General features: G+C 41.9%; 1 protein-coding gene across 4 annotated transcripts in view; it reads left to right on the forward strand.

Annotated features, from left to right (window-relative positions):
* The first annotated feature begins 11,319 nt into the window (after nucleotides 1-11,319).
* Nucleotides 11,320-19,789, forward strand: part of RFTN1 (raftlin, lipid raft linker 1) — a 172,486-nt gene continuing 164,016 nt past the window's right edge. For 2 of the 4 annotated variants that reach the window (XM_061586949.1, XM_061586953.1), the window contains exon 1: nucleotides 11,320-11,827. The gene's annotated coding sequence lies outside the window, so the exon portion shown is untranslated. Of the gene's footprint in view, nucleotides 11,828-12,303; nucleotides 12,411-19,789 lie in introns of those variants that run through there. The other 2 variants (XM_061586951.1, XM_061586952.1) reach the window with 2 other exon arrangements.

Consider the following 19,789-nt stretch of genomic DNA (forward strand, 5'->3'; position numbering starts at 1 on the left):
GAACTGTTATGCCATATAGTTTGCATACTCAGCTGCTTGGCCTAATTTTCCAACTGGAACCATCTTGCTTCAATGATGAGCTGCATTTTTACTCTTCCTGAGATAAAGAAATAGTTACATGTATTTTTGGCTTTTAGTATAGGATGTGCTTAATCCTGTATACGAAAACTTTGTATTGTTTAAATTTACTGTGTTATCTTAGATGGTAAAATGGTTTTTGGTTTATTATTTCTCAGATGTTATTATGTTTTGACTTTAAAAAACTGTTTTAGTATTGCAGGGAATGTTTATCAAATTTGCATATGATACAAAATTGGATGGTATAGCGAATACCTTGGAAGACGGAAGTAAAATTTGAAGTGAACTTGATAGGCTAGCTCATTGGGCTGAAAACAACAGAATGAATTTTATCAGGGATAAGTGCAAAGTTCTACACCTAGGAAAAATAAACCAAAAGCACAGTTATAAGATGATGGATACTTGACTCAGCAATACTACATGTGAAATGGATCTTGAAATTGTTGATCACAACCTGAATATGAGTCAACAATGCAATGTGGCTGCAAAAAGGCAAATGCTATTTCAGGTTGCATTATAGTTTCCAAATAATGTGAAGTACTAGTTCCCCTCTGTTTGGTACTAGTTAGGCCTTATCTTGAGTACTGCATCCAGTTCTGGACACCACACTTTAAAAAGGATGCGGACAGACTAGAACAGGTTCAGAGGAGAACAACAAGGATAACCAGGGGCTAAAAGCAAAGCCCTGTGAGCAGAGACTGAAAGAACTGGGCATGTTTAGCCCTGAGAAGAGAAAACTGAGGGGAGATAGGACAGCACTCTTCAAGTACTTGAAAGGTTGCCACACAGAGAAGGGCCAGGATCTCTTCTTGATCATCCCAGAGTGCATGACATGGAAAAATAGACTCAAGTTATGGCTGAATTTTGGCTGAATATCAGAAAAAACTTCCCAGCTGTTAGAGTGGTATGGCAATGGAGCCAATTACCTATGGAGGTGGTGGGCTCTCCAACACTGGAGGTGTTCAAGTGGAAGCTGGACAGCCACCTGTCGGGTATGCTTTGATTTGGATTCCTGCATTGAGCAGGTGGTTGGACTCATAGGTTTCTTCCAACTCTACTATACTATCATTCTGTTTTTTTTAATGTACCCTGTCTTGTAATCCATGTTTTGGATGAAGGTGTGGGTTAGACATTTTCAAAGTAAACAATTAGATATTTTTGCAGTCGGTCTTGGTGCTTTCTACTCATGTAAAATACATAAGAAGAGCCCTGTTGTATCAAGCCAAAGGCCCATCTAGACCAGTACCATTTCCTAAAGTGGCCAGCCAGATGCCTGTGGTAAGCCCACAAATAAATTGCCCTTTCTCACTGTTGTCCTCCAACAACTGGTATTCAGAGGTGTACTGCCTCTCATCCTGAAGGTAGCATACAATCATCATGACAAGTAGTCATCACTAGCCTCATCTTTCATGAATTTGTCTAATCCTCTTTTAAAACCATCCAGGTTGGTGTCCACCACTGTTTCTTGTGGGAGTGAATGTCATAGTTTAAATATGCAGCGAGTGATGTGAATAAGTACTTCCTTTTGTCTATCCTAAATCTTCCAACACTCAGCTTCATTGGATGATCTTGGGTTCTAGTACTAACACAAGAGCAAGAAAAACTTTTCTGTATCTACTTTCTCTACACTGTACCCAATTTTACACACCTTTATCATGTCCCCACCATAGTTACCTTTTTTTTCTAAACTGAAAAACCTAACATTTTGTAACCTTTTCTCATGGGGGAGTTGCTCCAGCTGCTTGATCATTTTGGTTCCCCTTTTCTGCACCTTTACAATAATCTTTTTGAAGGGTGACAGTCAGAACTGTACGCAGTGTTCAAATGTGGTTGCATCATAGATAACGGAGTTATGATAGTGACAGTTTTATTTTCAATCCCTTTCCTAATTATCCCTAACATGATTTCCCTCCCTTTTTCACAGCTGTCACATACTGAACTCTTCATTGAGCTATTTGCTACAGTGTATCTTTGATTTCGAGGATTTTGAATACAAAGAGAAGCAATAACATACAAAGATCCTTGATGTACTGACTCACTACTAGTATCAAACGGTTAAGGCAGTTCACTTTATTCTTTGTGGTTTCTGGTGCAGGCACATCTGAGATCTGCACCTGCTCAGAGTCACAACTAAAACACTTCTAGACCTAGAAAAAAAGTAGGACAGTTTGCTTGCATCCTCCCATCAAGGGGGATGTCCCAATGCTAGACATATGAACACAGGAAGATGCACTATACCGACTCAGACCATTGGTCCATCTAGCTTAGTATTGTCTACTATGCTGGCTGGTGACAACAGCTCTTTAGGTTTTTAGAGAGTCATCTTTCCCAGCCCAACCTGATTATGCTTGGGACTGAACATGGTCTTTTCATATTGTATACCCTTCAGGTTCTTGTTTGGATTACCAAAGATGAGATGCAGACGTGAGGTTTGCTTACAAAGAGTTAAAATTTATTGAGTTCACTTACAAAGCATACAGCCAAGTATCCCCAATAAAAGTGGATCAGCCACACATCTCTGCAGTAGCTGGTGTCAGACTGAACACTCATACTGGGCACAAGAGACACTTTTATAGCATAAAAGTTGGCATACAAACTGATATGATTACATACATGAGTGATGACTTTAAGGCATCAAAACATTACATCATGGCACCTGCTACATATAATTGGCTATTCTGACCTTTAACAGGACACCTTCAAAAGCAGACTAATTGCTAGAAAGCTATATTATCTTAAGATGGATAGCTAAAATATTCTGTCATCCTTCCTTGGCAAACTATGTGCCTGCCTTATCTTTATATCTTTGCTAACAAGCAACTGATACTATCTCACCATTGACCGGCCCTTGACCCATCCACCTGCTTAGGAATATGACATATTCCTAAGCAAAGTTACATCATACAACATAACAACAACTGATAGGCACAACCTCTAATTGCTTAACGGGGCATTAACTACTCCTACATCTATATCATCTTGGTTAACAAGGTACCTTTCCAGCATCACTCTTGGCAGGATATCACACCAAACGCTCATTAGGAACCCCAGATTAGACTCCAGGTGGCTCTGAGCTAATTCTCTAACATGCTTAAGAATTCTGGGGCCTTAAAGGGGATACAAACCTTTAGGCTAACAACACATTTACTGGCTATATTGGCTTAAAGCTATACTTTATATATTTTGCTGACACAAGGTATACGCATATGCAAAGAATGCGCTCTACCACTCAGCTATGGCTCTTCCAAGGGCCAAGTGACATACAGGAATCTTTGCAGTTTACTGATTCACTGTTAGGGGTGCAAAAATTGTGAAGGCAGTTTGACATTAGCTACAAAGCTAAATAAGGTACACATGTGGCCCCAAATGCACTGACAACTATAAATGTTTAGTCCAGCATTTCCCAACCAGGAGACCATATAAAGATCTCCGGAAGGACATGAGTGTTTCCAAATATATATTCAATATAAGTAAAAAATGTATTAAAATTTAAAAGTATTAAATGTTATGTTCAGAAGATGAGAAGATTGTATGCAGCTTTTTATATGATCTGCATGCCATCATGGGTGCACAGTAGGTCAGCTTTATCTCATGAGCATCATCTTGGAAGCTTGTGAGGAACCCTTTTATCACTGATGTTCAGTCCTTGCTAGAGCATCTCCAAGATCAGTTTTTGTTACTCAAGTTTGATTCAACTGGTATTGGAGAGCAAGTTTACCAGCATATGAGGTAAGGTGTCAGTCTATATAAGATGTGTTTCCCCAGCACACAGTTTAACCAGGTTTTTTCTGGAGGGGGGGGGAGGTTTACAGTAGTAGTCACAAACATATATCTACAAATATAGAATGCAAAATTTATTTGTATGTGTGAAGAAATACTGAATGTGATTTTTGTTAAAATGCCATTTTATGCGTGCTTATTAGGTTTTACGAATTGTTTGAAGTGGGGGCAGGATGAACTGTCTTCAAATTAACATAAGTATGTCTTGACTGGGAGTTATTGTTACTCAGCACAGACTACTAGGCAAGTGAATATTTACAAACCTTACATATAAATTATTTAGAAATACAAAAGTTCTGAAACTGTCTAACAGTACAATTACAGCTGCAAACTGGCCTCTTTTGAAAGGAACACTTTGCAAACATTAATGTTTTATGAAAATTAAATCTCAGTTTCTTCTCTTGGCTAAGTCTGCACTACAAATAACTCATCTCACAATAATAAAAAAATAATGTAAATTATCTACCCCTTAAACCATCCTTTTGTACTCATAAAAGCATGGATTTTATACTTTGCAGTGCTTGCTTATGGATAATGCATGGATTCTAATCAACTTTATTGATTTTGAATACAGAACATGAGATGTTCTTTTGGATTATTAATATAGACTAAAATTCAGAAGGTCCTGCAAGAAATAGAGAACCACTGCAAAAGTTCTTCCTTCAAATTTCTCTTCAAACTCAGCTTCTTTGGCTCACCCCCCTTGTTTCTATGTCCTTCTGCAACTAAGCCTGTAATAAACCTATTACTGAATCTATTGAAAATTCTTTCTGTTTACCCTTGCCTCCATTCCCCTATTCCTCTGTTGTTTTCCTTGTGTAGAGGTTTTTTTCACTGTAAGCTCTTTGGAGCAGGAACCTGTCCTCTTGTACTGTGTGATGTTGCATGCATTCTCATGGAGCTATATAAATAATAAATAAATGTGCATATACAAACAAGTGTTGTATCATATTGAATTACATGAGGCAGTGTAATAATCATACTTAGGAACATCGTGGTTACTCTTGTACCCGTGGAATACAGTCTTTTGAGTAGGTTTATTAGCACAATGCCCCACTCCAAGATGCATGCATGTCTTAAAAAAAACAATAACCCAAAAGTCTTGTGCAAGCAATTGGCAAGTAGTATAAGTGGAATACTATGGATCCTGGCTATGGAGTGCTAAAGCATGGTGGCATAGAATTTGATACCTAATCCCTCTTTGAATATTGTTACATTCTTTCCCACAATATATTCTTGTGGCAAGGAGTTCCATAATCAGCTTTTCTCAAGATAAGTACTTGGCTCTGGACGTATTGTGACTCAGCCTCCCCATTTTAGGCATTATATGCTGATCCATAGGTTCTAAGTGAAGAAAGCCTTTTACTTTATATTTCCCCTCTACATGCTTCCCAAAGTATTTTTTTCTCATTTCCTGTATTTTTTCTGTCCATCTCCTTTCACACTTAACTTGTTCTTATCCCTCTCCCCAAACTGCCAGCTCCTTTCCTCTCCCTGCTCCTGTTATTTGCACTTCTTCCTGTAACAGCTTTCCTCTCTTATCCTGTTCCTTTTTATTCCAGATTAATTTATTCATTTTAATCCACCTTTTATCTTTCTAATTCCCTCAACACGGTGCATCTTTTCTTCTCAAAAGAGGAAGACCTCCCTGTCTTCCTCTTTCCCCCTCCCCAAGATATCTCTGTCTCTTGGCCAGGGCTGGTGCCAGATATCGGGTGGGGGCTGCCCCTCAGCATGGTCTGGCCAACCCTTTCCTGCTGCCAATAACCCTCCTGCCACCCGTCCCCCTTTTGCAGTGGCAGGGGTGCTCTTCTCTCCCCCCCCTCACTCCCCTCTGTTCTCCTTGCCTCCTCTCTTACTTCTTTTTTTTTTTAATCGCTACTGCAATAGTCATAGCAGTGTTAGGGACTTCTCTGCCACCTCTTTGGCACCTGGCCTCTGAAACAGGGTCAAAGGTATTCTTCTTCAGAGCCAGGCATTCTGGATAAGGTGGCCAGGAGAATACCTGTGCTGCCATCATGACTAGAAAAACTTTAATATTTTTAAAAGCTTTTTTAAAAAGTCTTTCTAGTCACTGCAATATACAGTGCCGTGAAAAAGTATTTTAAACAGTTAAAACAGCTAGACTGGTGAGAACTAGGGAGAGGGCTTTTTCAATTGTGGCCCCCACTTTGTGGAATTCCTTTCCAAATGATCTCCGCCATGCCCCCTCTATGATGAGCTTCCACCGGGCCTGCCAGCCAGATGGGCAACTAATAAATTTAATAAATAAAATAAATTTAATAAATAAATAAATACATATTTGCCCCGTCTGATTTTCTGTGTTGTTGCATATTTTTGGCACTGAATGTTGTCAGATCTTGAACCAAAACCTAATATCTGAGAAAAGGGAACCTGAGTGAACAAACACAAAAAATTGATACTTATTTCATTTATTTATTAAAGAAAAGTAAGCAACATCCAATGCCCCCATGTGAAAAAGTAATTGCCCCCTTAGACTCAAAACCTGGTTACGCCATCTTTAGCAGCAATGACTGCAACCAAACGCTTCCTGTAGTTCCTGATCAGTTTCTCACAGCGCTGTGGAGGACTTTTGGCCCACTCCTCCATGCAGAACTGCTTTAACTCAGTGACATTTGTGGGTTTTCAAGCATAAACTGCTCCTTTCAGGTCCTGCCACAACATCTCAATGGGGTTTAGGTCTGGACTTTGACTAGGCCATTACAAAACTTTAAATTTCTTTTTCCTCAACCATTCTGATGTAGTCTTGCTTGTGCGTTTCGGATCATTGTCTTGCTGCATGACCCAGCTGCGCTTCAGCTTCAGGTGATTGACAGATGGCCTGATATTCACCTGTAGAATTCTCTGAGACAAAGCAGAATTCATGGTTCCTTCAGTGGTGGCAAGACATCCAGGTCCTGATGCAGCAGAGCATCCCCAAACCTAGGGCCTTTTCTGTAGTGGCCCCCGAACTGTGGAACAGCCTACCTGTGGAGATACGCCTGGCGCCTTCGGTACTTTCTTTTAGGCGCCAGGTTAAGACCTGGCTATACTCCGAGGCATTTTAATGTTCAATGTGTTTCATTTAATTTTTTTTTCCGTTTAACTTGTTGCTGATTTTATTGTAATTTTATTGTAATACTGTATTTTAATCTTGTTTTGTTCACCGCCCAGAGAGCTATTCGCTATGGGCAGTTTAAAAATGAAATAAATAAATAAATATAAAAATAAATAAATAAACCATGACTCTGCCACCACCATGCTTGACTGTTGGTATGAGGTTCTTCATTTGGAATGCAGTGTTTGCTTTTCGCTAGACGTAACGGTCCATGTCACCCAAAAGAGTTCCATCTTTGACATCTGTCCATAGAACATTGTTCCACAACTCTTGAGGATCATCCAGGTGCTTTTTGGCAAACTCTAGATGAACATACATGTTCTTAGTGAGCAGTGGTTCTGCCTTGCTACTCTGCTATGAATCCCATGTTTGCACAGTGTTTTTCTGATGGTAGAGTCATGAACACTGACCTTGGCTGAGGTGAGAGAGGCCTGCAGATCCCTGGATGTTGTTCTGGGGTCCTTCGTGACTTCCTGGATGATTTTACGCCATGCTCTTGGAGGGATTTTGGCAGGATGGCCACTCCTGGGAAGATTCGCTACTGTCCCAAACCTCCATTTGGTCAATATGGCTCTGACTGTGGTCCGGTGGACCCCCAGAGCCTTAGAAATGGCTTTGTATCCCTTTCTAGACTGATATGCATCAACAACTGTTTTCCGGAGGTGTTCAGGAATTTCTTTTGATTGTGGCATAATGTGGCTTTGGAACCTGTGATCTAGCAACTTCAATCTGATGGCAAGGGCCAAAGTTAGTCAGATTTATATTGTGCAGGGCTGGCCCAAAGCAGGCCTGATTGTTTACCAAGGTATTCAAACTTCTGGCCCTAATAATCCCTTTCATTGTGTTGAGTTAATAGGGGGCAATTACTTTTTCACCAGGGGCATTGGGTGTTGCCTAACTTTCTTTAATAAATAAATGAAATAAGTATCAAAATGTTGTGTTTATTCACTCAGGTTCCCTTTTCTCTAATATTAGGTTTTGGTTCAAGATCTGACAACGTTCAGTGCCAAAAATATGCAACAATGCAGAAAATCAGACGGGGGCAAATACTTTTTCACAGCACTGTACTGTGGTAGCAAGGTAGATGTTTCCTTAACTACCTCACCTAGCTCTGAAAAAGAGGAGCCCCTTGGCCCTTTCTCAGACCTCAGGTGAGGCAAGGAGGTGAAGGGTGGCCACTGCAGATTAGTCAGCTTGGCTCCCAAGCAAAGTGGTGCCTGCAAATTACCACTCAAGCCGTTATTCATCATTGAGCAAACAAATCAGAATGAATGTGCAACCTAACCTCCATGTAAGCTTTGTGGAAGCAAATCAGCATGTGGTGAGTTACTGGTGCTGGTACTGGTCCAACCAAAAGGCTACTTCATGGTCAAGGGCCGGGGCAGGCAAGTGAGGAGGCACTGGGCAGGTTGGGAGGGGGTCTCAGCCACTTGCCTAACTACAAAAAGTCAGTTTATTTTTTAAAGTGGACTTGTTGTGTTAGGATGACAGAGCACTTTAATCCTCATTAATAGCGCAAAGCTACATTTCCCAGTATGCACTCAAATCCTTCCTGCAAATTATGGACAATCAGGATAGAGGTGCCCTAAGGAGATTAACAATGTGTGAGTGCCAGACAATCCAAGCCTAGTTTATAAAATGCTGCAGACGGACACAATTCAATCTGTAAATATTATATCACATATAATGGTTTTTTTATGTAGCTGCTGATAAAATTTTAATCCACAGGCTAGACATAATTCTATATTTTTTGAAAAGTTATGAAACGTCTAAAACTTGACTAAGAGTATGCTTCATACCAGAAACAATATAAAATGTACTATACATAGCTTCATTTTGGTGAGACACGTTCCCTTCATGTCCAGAAAGCATCTCCTCTTCTAAGTCCAAACTAACTTTTACTAGCTTGCGGGTTCTTAGATATCCCTCAAGTTACACCTTTGATGTTCAGAACTATCAATACTGTGATATTAGAAGCCATTGGTGTAGTGCCCATGAGATTGAATTTGGAACTGCTGCTGACCTGACTTCTTGTAATAATATACTGAAAAGGCTGCACTTTCACTCTTCCCCATATGCTTTAACATCACTATCAAAAACCTGTGCAATTATATGGCCCCCCTGTTGGGAGTGCATGCTGCTTTCTCGCATAGTCAGAAAGCTAGACAAGTCAATGAGTGGGAAAAAATGATGAGGTAAAGGAAGAGTGTGAGAGAGCAAAACAGTGCAAACACAAAAGGAAAATTCAAGGGAAGAAAGAAGAAAAAAGATTTAAAAAAAATCAAAAGTCAGTTGGTAAAATTACTGTAAAATGTGTGCTGGCAATGTTTTTATAACTAAGACATGAGCTTGTTTTATGCTCATCTTTCTAAATGTGTTGCCTTTAGGCAGCTTTTTATTTTTCCTTCTATTTTGTGCTAGATGGCAGCATAATTTAGATTATCTGTTATTTGCAAATGACCTATTATCCCTCAATAAGCCTTCAATGCAGCCTCTTTTCTATTGTGAGGTAGCAGCAACAAAAACCTTTAGAAGAGCCTGTGCCCTATATAGTTAGTCTTTTATAGCACATGACAGCAAGGTTAGAAAGGCTAATTAGACTGTAATTATTATGTAAAGTGAGAGCATCGTACAGTCTATCCTATCCTATCCTAGTTACAGCATTACATTTACACCATTTCTAAACACATTTTACTTAGAAGTGCTGTGGATTTGAATGGAACTTGTTTCTGAGTAAACATGCTTTGGATCATAATTTGTTGGTAATTTTTATGTGTGTTTTCTATATCAGCCACATGGCCCAGGATATGTTAGTGCCCTTCAGGTGATAAAAAATGGAGTGATTTGGTATACATTCTGCCATCTGAGACAGTCCCCCTCCCCTTGCTCTTCCAAATGATAAGGACCAGCCTTGCTCCATATAGGCAGAAAAGAAAACAACACACTGTACATCCTATACATTTTAGTATCAAAGCAGTTTTCTAGGGAGTAGGAATAGTTTGATGGGAAGATGCCTGAATTTGGTTTTTAAATTCTAGGCTAGTTGGATGATAAGCTCAAAGAGTGGGCTCACTATTTTTTCCCCATTTTCCAGAGACAATTTGATTTTGTCCATTAACATTCTCTACCTTCACCTTACCTCCATATACTTGAAGCAAAAGACAAGCCATAGTAATAGGCAAATAGAAGTTACTTGTCACTGTGGGAAGCAGCTGTAGGCTGAACAGCATTTCTAAGCCTGCAATCCTATACATTAGGGTGGCTAACCTGAGGCCCTCAAGATATTGCCTGACCATCTCCTCTGACCATTGGCCGCGCTGGCTGGGGCTGATGGGAGGTAGTGTCCAACAACATTTGGAGTACCACAAGTTCCCCTGCACTAGTCCCTATAAAGGGAAGATTGGCCCTCCAGAAGTTACTGGACTGCAACTCTTATCATCCCAGGCTATGGGCCATGTCTGCTGGGTCTCATGGGAATTGTAGTTTAGTAACATCTGGAGGGCCAAAGGTTCCCCACCCCTGCGCCATAACAAGGGTGGGGAACCTATGGCCTTCCAGCTGTTGGACTCCACCTCCCATCAGCCCCATGCAAAGGTCAGGGATGATGGGAATCCAACATCTGGAATACCACAGGTCCCTCAGCCCTGGACCAGGATGGGATGAAGGAGCTGCAGTTACAGAGGGAACAGGAGAAAGGAAACAGGAAGAGAGGGGAGGAAAATGAATACTAATGAGATTAAGAAAGAGTGTGTGGGATTTGTGCCATAATATATGAAATAGTAGAATTAGGAGTCCAAGCAGTCAGGGCCCCTGGCAGTTGCTGTAGTGGGCTCCTTCTAGGAGGAAGGGCGGGATATAAATTGAATAAATAAAATAAAAAGTTGTCACATTTGGAGGGTCCACAGAGCAGCTGGGCAAAACTGTCAACACCCAAACACTCCTGATCCACCTGGACACACTCAGGCTCTTCAGTGGTCATGCCAACATTAAGCTCACGTCTCCTCTAAAGCAGATCAGGAAGATGCACAGGCCTACCTAAGCGGGTTGCGTGAAATAAAATGTCATCTTCAATAGACACCAGCTATTTATTTATTTTTGACAGTCTACAGAGGCCTCAAGGTGTGCGTTACCCGACCAGGCTTAGAGACAACAGGAGATTGGCAAAGTAGGTGAGAACTACAAAGGACAACAAAGCCCCCCCAAATACATGCTAACCGCAAAAGCTACAGACTTATGCGTGCTTAGCTAGAAGTAAGCCTCCACGAACTCATCCGTGGGACTAAGAAACAGGCAGTGATAGGATTGGTCAGAGTACTCGTCTATAACAGTCAGTAGTAACTCTGAGAGAAATCCCAGATTTTGGGCGGGGATATTGCCGGGCGGAGAGTCCTGGTCTCAGCCGCCTACTCTTGTCGGCGGGCGAGGAGGGCGTCATTTCGCAGCCTCTTCTGTGTCATCTTTTCCCCTCACGGAGCGCGGTTGCGAGTGGCAGACAGCCTTTGCTCTTTTTTCCCTTTTTCTTTTGAGAGGAGGAAGAGGAAGTGCCGCGGTTCCCGGAGCTCGGCGAGGCGCTGCGCCCGCCGCTCCCCCTCGAGAGGAGGCGCCTCCCAGACCCGCTTTAGCGTTACCTCCTCCAGCGGCTGCTGAAGCGCCGCCAAGTCCGCTACTCATTTCTCCCGAGGAGCAAACTTTCTGCGCTGCAATGAACGGTGCGGGGAGCGGCTGCTCGGCAGAGTCTTCTCTCAGGCTCTAAGGGAAAAAAGGGAGGTGTGTGCGTGAGTGAGAAAAAAACAGCTTCAACCTGAAAAGAAGCGCGAACCTCAGGTGAGGACAGGGAAAAGACCCGCCAAGGTAATCTCTCAGGTAGGGTGAAGGGAGGTTGGTTTGGGAGGGGCGTAGCAATTGAGGGCGCTTTGGCTCCCGGCTTCTGAAGCGAGTGCCTTGTCTCCCATTTCCTTGGCTGGCATTAGCGCCTTGCCAAACTTTACAGTTAAGTGGGAGAGGAAAGTGTTTTGTGCGTTATAGGTAAGTAGATGAGGTGTGAGGTTTCATCCTTTGCCTCAGTTCCCCCACTGGACCTCACTGGTGTGAGAGCTTTTTGGACAGCGCCATTGGCGACCTGCCTGTTCTGGAACATAAAAATAAGAAAACAAGCGTTGGCTTCCACTGACTGAAGCTTCTGGCAACGTTGCCGATGGTTTCATTGTGGAGCCAAAGATTCCACCCTTTTTTTTTTTCTTGAATCCGAAGTCGAACCATATGTGTGTGCCTCCCAGTGCCTGAGAGCAACAAGGTACTCAGATCGCCGGGATGCCTGGCCGCGTGCATGTGTGTCGTCTTTGCAAAGCCTCTCACTCAGGGAAGACGAAAGCCACTGTGCAGAAGGACTGATACCAGTCTCTGTCGCTTTCCGGTCTTTCTTAAAGGATCAGGGGTAGGTCAAAAAGTGCAGGGAGTGGGGGAGGGTTAAGGGAAATGGTGCTTGGGTTTTGTCTGTTTTTGTATCTCTTGTTCTCTTTCTTTTGGAAGTTTCTGAGAATGCTCCTTTCTGCAACCCCCTCCTATTAGTATGAATCCTAAACTGTAAGATACAGCAAGAGAATAAGGGGGAGGAAGCAACAGCTTTTATTTTTTTTATATAAGTTGCTGCATGTTGTAAGTTCTGAGATACGCCTGCACCCAATGCTAGAATGCATTACTAGATGAAGATTAGAAAGCATGTGCTAGACAAATGGGGAGAGAGGGGGAACGTCATCAATAAGTGTAAAAATATACACACTTACTAATGTAAGCAAGAGGGTTTAATTTCCTCCTCCTTCCTCTCTAACACACATGTGCACATGCTAACCTTAATCTTTTGTTGCAGCAGCTTGCGAAAAAGATGTTATACTTCCTCAGTGGGTGGTATAAGCTGAAAGGACAGGCAGAAATATTGGGTGGAAACATCGTCTCTCAATGTCATTTGGTGTCATTCCTGTGAAAGTCTCTCATGAATCATAACGAGACGGTGAAATACATGTTCTGTTTTGATGCTTTTTTAGTGAGGGACTGATCTAAAGTGAGCAAGACTTACCAGCTAAAAGGTATGACTAGGGCTGCAGACACACTAGTTGTTTCAAAAGCAACCAGACCATTTTCTCTGGCTGTGTTTTGAAACCTCTGCCCAGGCAGGATGCATCTCAATTCCCCATTGCTGATTAGGACCACCCACAGCAAAGTGTTGAGCCAATGACTGTGTCTGCCTGATCCTACAGCAAAGCATTTTCTTTGGATGCACCTGGAACGGCAATAGGGTTGATGGCCAATGATTTCTGAAATCTATCTGAAGCTGAATTCAACATAAAGTGTGCTGGTGCTGCAACTTCTAAGGTTTGGGCATAAAAGGTGGTGGTGTTTGCCAAGCATCATGTGTTCCTGTGTTCAGAAAATGGAGGTGGAGGCACACTGAAGCCAGCAAAACTGCAAGTGTGCCTCTAATCAATATCTCTGTCCACAAGCTTCCACAATAAGGAAAAATAAATCTGAACTGAATGGGCCAAACCCAAGCTTCCTGAAACCTATGGAAATATTTAAGTCTTTCTAGAGCAGGCATGGGAAATCTGTAGCATACCTGGTGGTGTTGTACTGCAACTTGCATCATCCCTTACCATTGGCCATGCTGGCTGGAGATGATAGAAGTTGGGCATCAGGTTCTCAATCCCTTGTTCTAGACGCAGCAATTGGCTTTTGCTTAGCCTCCATCAAATAGATCAGTTTTTACTCACTTACTGTTTTGTTTTTGTTTTAAATCTAAAATCTCTAAAAAGTTAAAACTGGTTCCTTTTATTAATTTGCTTGTTTTTAAACAGACCTGAAAATTTGCTCAAATACACAGTACATGTTAGGCTGTATCTACACAACTTTTATTTGAGTCTGGCATTGCTTTTTTGACATACATTCAGGTAGAGTTAGGCATGGAAGGATCTGTCAATTTCAGTTCTCTGTTTCTCATTTTCCCAATGTTACATATCAATTCACACTTCTGCAACAATTTGTACTTTTAAAAAATCCTCATGAAAATTCATTAGCATTTTAATGTGAATTTCTCCTAATAAACTCATTTTTGTATATAGTTTTGACTAACTCTATTGCTGTCCACAGTTCTGCAAACATTTTTGTCCTACGTAATGTATTGTTACATGTTATTTTTAGTAATATATTCATTTTGTGTATACTTTCCCCTAATATATGCATGTTTATAAACATTGTTTGGAGAACTGCATTGCAAAATTTGGATAAGTGCAAATTTAAAAATGGCCGTATTTTGATTTTCTTATTGTTTTCAAAAGTGCAAATTTGATAGGTCTGCCTTTAAATGGAAACTGAATTGAATTTCTCTACCCATTCTTAGAGTGTTTTTGTATGTGACTTGGAAGCTTGTATACTAAGCCAGTTCTGTATTTCTTTTGAGGTGCACACAAGTAAAACTGTGAACTGGGTCAAGATTTAAGTAATTAAGTAGACCCACTGAAATCAATGGGACACGTAAGTCATCACTAACTTATTAATTTCATAGGTTCTCCTTTTAGCCTGATTAAATCTGGATCCAACCCTGTCTGTGCAGTGTCAAAAATAAAGCCACCCAAAGCTAAAGGATGTTGTGGTTGTACCACACAAATTGCTAATTTAGGTCACAATAGACCATATAAGGCCCTGAGACATGACAGAACTTTGTCATCTCATGGTTTCGTGCTTAACTGGCTTTGGAAGGGATTTTTTTTGTGTGTTTTTGAGAACACAGTACAGTCAGTCTATATTTGACATAGTATTGTAAACATACTAATTTTGCCTGATATGAGAAGCTTCACTATAAGCACCAATGTCTTGTTCTTAACATATAGGACAAATGTTGATGTGTTCTCTTGCATATAATCTACCAGTAGCTGTTGGTGGTGTGGTGAAGGCATTGCGGTACTGCATATCTGAATTCCAGACGCTGAGGATAGCTGCTGCATTCTGAGAGGGTGAGGTGCAAAGTGTGGGGAACTCAGCACAGTGGGATAGTAAGACAGCAGGAACATTGGATTGACTCTATTGCCACACCTGCACTGCCTCTGGCCCCACGCATTGTCCCTCCCTCTCTTGGTAAGCAGCAGCAGCCCTCGGGATCCAGAAGCCAGGTATACAATGCTGCAACAACCTCACTGGCCCACCAACCGCTATGGCAAGCTACTGATCATAATGGATATAACTCATAATACAGTGGACTGTATTATGAATGACTTAAGGAAGAGAAAAAACATCAACTGCTTAAGATGGTTTGTTTGGCCCCAAACATCTTTAACTCAAGTTTGTTCAGGGATAATATTTATTGCAGGTCATGCTCTCCCCTTCCTACCATTTTGCCTGGCTCCACTCTCGCTATCCCACTGAACCTAGCATTGAATTACATAAAAGCATTTAATGCCACTGTGATTCTGGTAGCAAGGAATTTTTATTGAGGGGTGTGTGAGGGTCAACTCTTGCACATATTGCTGTGAGGAAAGGAAAGTTGATATCCCTCTGGGCTCCTACTGGGAGGAAGGGCGGGATATAAATCAAATAAATAAATAAAAATTACTCCATCTAAAAATGGTAAGTTACTGAAAAGGTAGAGTCAGACTGGGGCCACCAAGAAACCAGTGAGTGTTATCAGCATCCTGGGGTAAATCTCAAAGTTTGCAGAAGTACAAAAATATTTAAAATAAAAACAGCCCAATGAGGACTAAGCATGCTCAGTAGCCACAGAATGTTGGCATTCAGATGGAAGGAAAATCTGAGGGAGATTAATTTGGCAGAAGGGCATGGCATGCTGGCTGAAACCCTAAAAGGAACACTCCTGTTAGGAGGTGAGCATACATTGCAACATTTAGTTGCAAGCCCCACTTGTTCTTTATAGTATGAAAGTTTCTTAATAGAATCATTATGTATGATGACACTGATAAGGGGTCATAACCGACTCTCTTTTTTGTGTTCCAACTTTCTTAAACTAATGTCTGCATTATATCAGCACATTTTTGTTTCTCAGATAGTAGGATGTTATGCGTTAATGGGGCAACAATAATGTTAGACCTTGTAATGTGGTGACATATTAAATGTGTGAATAACAATGCTTTTGGCAGCATGTGAATATTTGTCTGGAAAATGGAAATTATAGAATATTTCCTCCTAGAGTAATGCATTGCATCTCTTTCTGAACCAGGAGGTGTCCTGACTCTTGATACTCTCTGCACATCACAGTCTTCTGAAAAATGGAATCTGAATAGGACTCCCCTTTGAGCTCATGTGTGATGCTCTTAGATTGGCCAGAGGGTTGCCGTTAAGTGATGTAAGGCAACATTGATTCCTTTGCGGGAATCAGCATGGTAACTCTACAGCACATTCTATTCCCATCTGGGGCAACAAATTGAACTTGATCGTTCTGCAAGGCAGTGCAGAACAATAAAAAAAGAAGAGAACCTCTCAAGGATTTGCTTCAGTTAAGATTTAATTATATTGCAAGTTGAAATCTTTAGCTGAGAAATCTAATGGCCATTTTATTTAAACAAAAAGTTATTTCATTTCTCTTCTTTTGACTATTCATTATTTTGTATATTATATTAACAAAGGCTGCAATACTGCATATGTCTTAGGCCGTTTCAATTCTGTTGGAGGCAATGCAGTACAATAAGAGTACTGCTTTGCAGAGGATTGCAGTCAGAATTAGAATGTTCAATCCAATCAATATTATACAGCCACGAGAGTGGCTGTACCAACATGGATTTTTCGCATTCCGCAATGTTAAATTGAAAATACCCCTCATGCCATTCTACTGCTTCCCATAAGCTCCTTTCAAAATGAAACCTTACAATACTTATAGTCCTGAACTCAGAAACACTTGCTTAAGTTTTCATGGGGATACACAAAACAGTCAGAGAGAATCGAGAGTTCAAAGTGTAGTTTGTGAAGGTGCTGATAGCTGATAGGAGGCTTCTATTCCCCTGGCAGAACTCCAGTGACCCGGGTTGTTTAATAGTCAGCCCCTCTCCTGGGGATTGTAGCTCTGTGAGGGGAACAGGGCATCTACTAGCAACTCTCAGCACCCTTCACAAACTACACTTCCCAGGATTCCTGAGGGGAGTCATGGCTGTTTAAAGTGAAATAAATATCTGGTGTGGATGTGGCCAGGATGTCGTTTTGGTTTAAATTTGGATGAGAGACTACATGTGCCTGCTGTAGAATGAAAAGGTGGGGGAAACCGTGACAAACAATGATATTGTTCACAGTGTTTTCCTTTTGGAAAGGAAAGGGGCTTGCCCTCTGCCCAATGCCCACCTACCCACCCAATCTCCTCCCTTCCCTCTCCCCTCCCCCTTCCTCCCCTTTTTTACCCTTCCGCTCCTCCTCCTCCTCCCCTCCCCTCCCCCACATATCCTAAGCATGATTGTACAGGAGTAAATCCCACTGAATTCAAAAAGCATGCCCTCCTCTCCTCCTTTCTCTTATCTCCTCCCTCTTGCCCCTTCCCTACCCTTTCCTTCACCCATCCTACCCCTCCCCCCTCCCAATCAGGGCCGGCTCCAGGCATGCGGGGGCCCTTGGGCAACAGCTTGCCCTGGCCCCCCAGTGGGTGTGTGGGTGTGCACACGCGCATGTATGTGCATGCCCCCATGGCCCCCCTACCTGTCTAGTCTTTACCATTGCCCTTAATGAAGATGGCTGCCACGGTTTCCCTAAGGGGAATGAATCCCCCGCCGCCATCTTTGTTGATGGCACATGTGCGTGCTATGTGCGCACATCTCTGCCATCAACTAAGATGGCGGCAGCGGCTTCAGTACCTTAGGGAAGCTGTGGCTGCCATCTTCATTAAGGGCAATGCTAAAAAGCCAGCTGACAGGTAAGTGGGGGCATGGATCATGGAAAGGGAGTGGAGGGCCCCTCAGGGGCTCCTGTAGCTCCGGGAGCCTCAGGCCAGTGCCCAACCTGGCTGCCCTTTAGAACCGGCCCTGCTCCCAATTATCTTCTCCCTCCTTTCCTCTCTTCTGCCCTCCCCCCTTCTCCTCCTCCCCCATGGTCAGTTTTACCTATCTTAACCATGACTGCACAGGAGCAAATTCCACTGAACAATAAGCATGCATATGGAATTGTTTTTTAATATATTTTTAAACCTTTTTAATGTTTTTAAAGCTTTTAAAATGTTTTTAAAGAGGTTTTGTTTTAATATGTTTTTAATGGTTGTTGTGTTTTAATATATTTTAAAGTCTGTTTTATGATGTTTTAAAGTGTTTTTAGTGCTTTTGTTTGCCGCCCTGGGCTCCTCCTGGGAAAAAGGGCGGGATATATATAAAATAAATAAATAAATAATAAATGATCAAACCTGCCCTTCCCTCCCCCTCCCCTATCTCCTCCCTCCTGCCCCCAGCCTTCTAATCCTTCTAATCCCCTCCCCTTCTAATCCCCTCCCCCTCCTTCACGGTCAGTTTCATCTATGCTAAGCATGATTGCAGAGGGGTAAATCACATTGAACTCAGTAGGTATGATCAATCCATTCTCAGCACACTTGCACAGGATCCCATTTCTTACCTCCCTGATTAAAAAGCAGAGAAATTCACTAATAGGCAAAAAAACCCTTGTGGTTTAAGAACATATCTATAGCCAACAGTATCAAATTTTAAAAAGCAGAGAAATTTGACAGTTGTGTTGGACTATGACCTGGGAAACGAGAGTTCAAATCCCCACCCAGCCATGGAACTCACTGGGTGACCTTGGGCCAGTCACTGCCTCTCAGCCTCAGAGGAAGGCAATGGTAAACCACCTCTGAATACAGTTTACCATGAAAACCCTATTCATAGGGTCGCCTATAAGTCAGAATCAAATTAAAGGCAGTCCATTTCATTTTCATAGTGCATGCACCAGGGGAGCAGGAGACCTGACCTCCTCTCTGAGATATTGGACTGCCCTACAAATTTGTCAAAATGCAAACACAATTTGGGTTGGTCTTTCACAGTCCAATCCACTTCCTGTGTACCTTGGAAGAATTTGGTAACACGTGCATACCAGCAAATTCATGCTGTGCAATTAAAGTTGATTTGGGGTCTTGGGCAACAAACCTGGTTCCTCCCCAAATCGGATTTTTTGCAATAAGGAAAGTGATGGGGAAATACACCGGAAAGTGTGGAATAACATTTACAATGTTGTCTAACCTCCTCACAGACAAATCAGGATGACTGCTCAATATACAGGTTGTCTAGAAGGGACCCAGGAGGTTGAGCAAAGCCAGAGAGGAGTGGTCCCTAGAAGGATGGTGTGTGACATGGGGAGCATCACAAGAGCCAGATAGAGAGGCTTGGAGGGGCCACATTTGACATCCCCCAACCTGAGATTCCTTACGCCCCCCCAGTCCAAATACTTTCCCTTCTTACTGTGGAAGGATCGGCACTGGCTGAACTGGATCTTTAATCCTATCTATTTTGTAACTTTTTTTCTGAAGCATCGCAAATTTGATCTGCAGGGCTGGGACTAAGTATCTTGGCACCTGGGGTAAACAACATGAACACATCCCTGAGCCAACTGCATATTTTATGACAGAAATTTAACAGCAGTTGTAATAAAATTATAAACGAATACATTTCCAGTTTTGGATAAGACTCAGTTAGTGAATATTCATTGGTCATTTTCAGGAAGTCTAATCTTGCCAACTCGAGCTAGGAAATTTGACTGCCTGGTGCTTAAAGCTTTCAATTTTTGATTAAATTTCTGCAGGATTTAAAGCGCAGTGGTTTAGAGTGTTGGACTACAACCTGGGAGACCAGGGTT

The sequence above is a fragment of the Rhineura floridana genome, chromosome 10 (genome assembly GCF_030035675.1).
Source record: "Rhineura floridana isolate rRhiFlo1 chromosome 10, rRhiFlo1.hap2, whole genome shotgun sequence".
Lineage (NCBI taxonomy): Eukaryota > Metazoa > Chordata > Lepidosauria > Squamata > Rhineuridae > Rhineura > Rhineura floridana.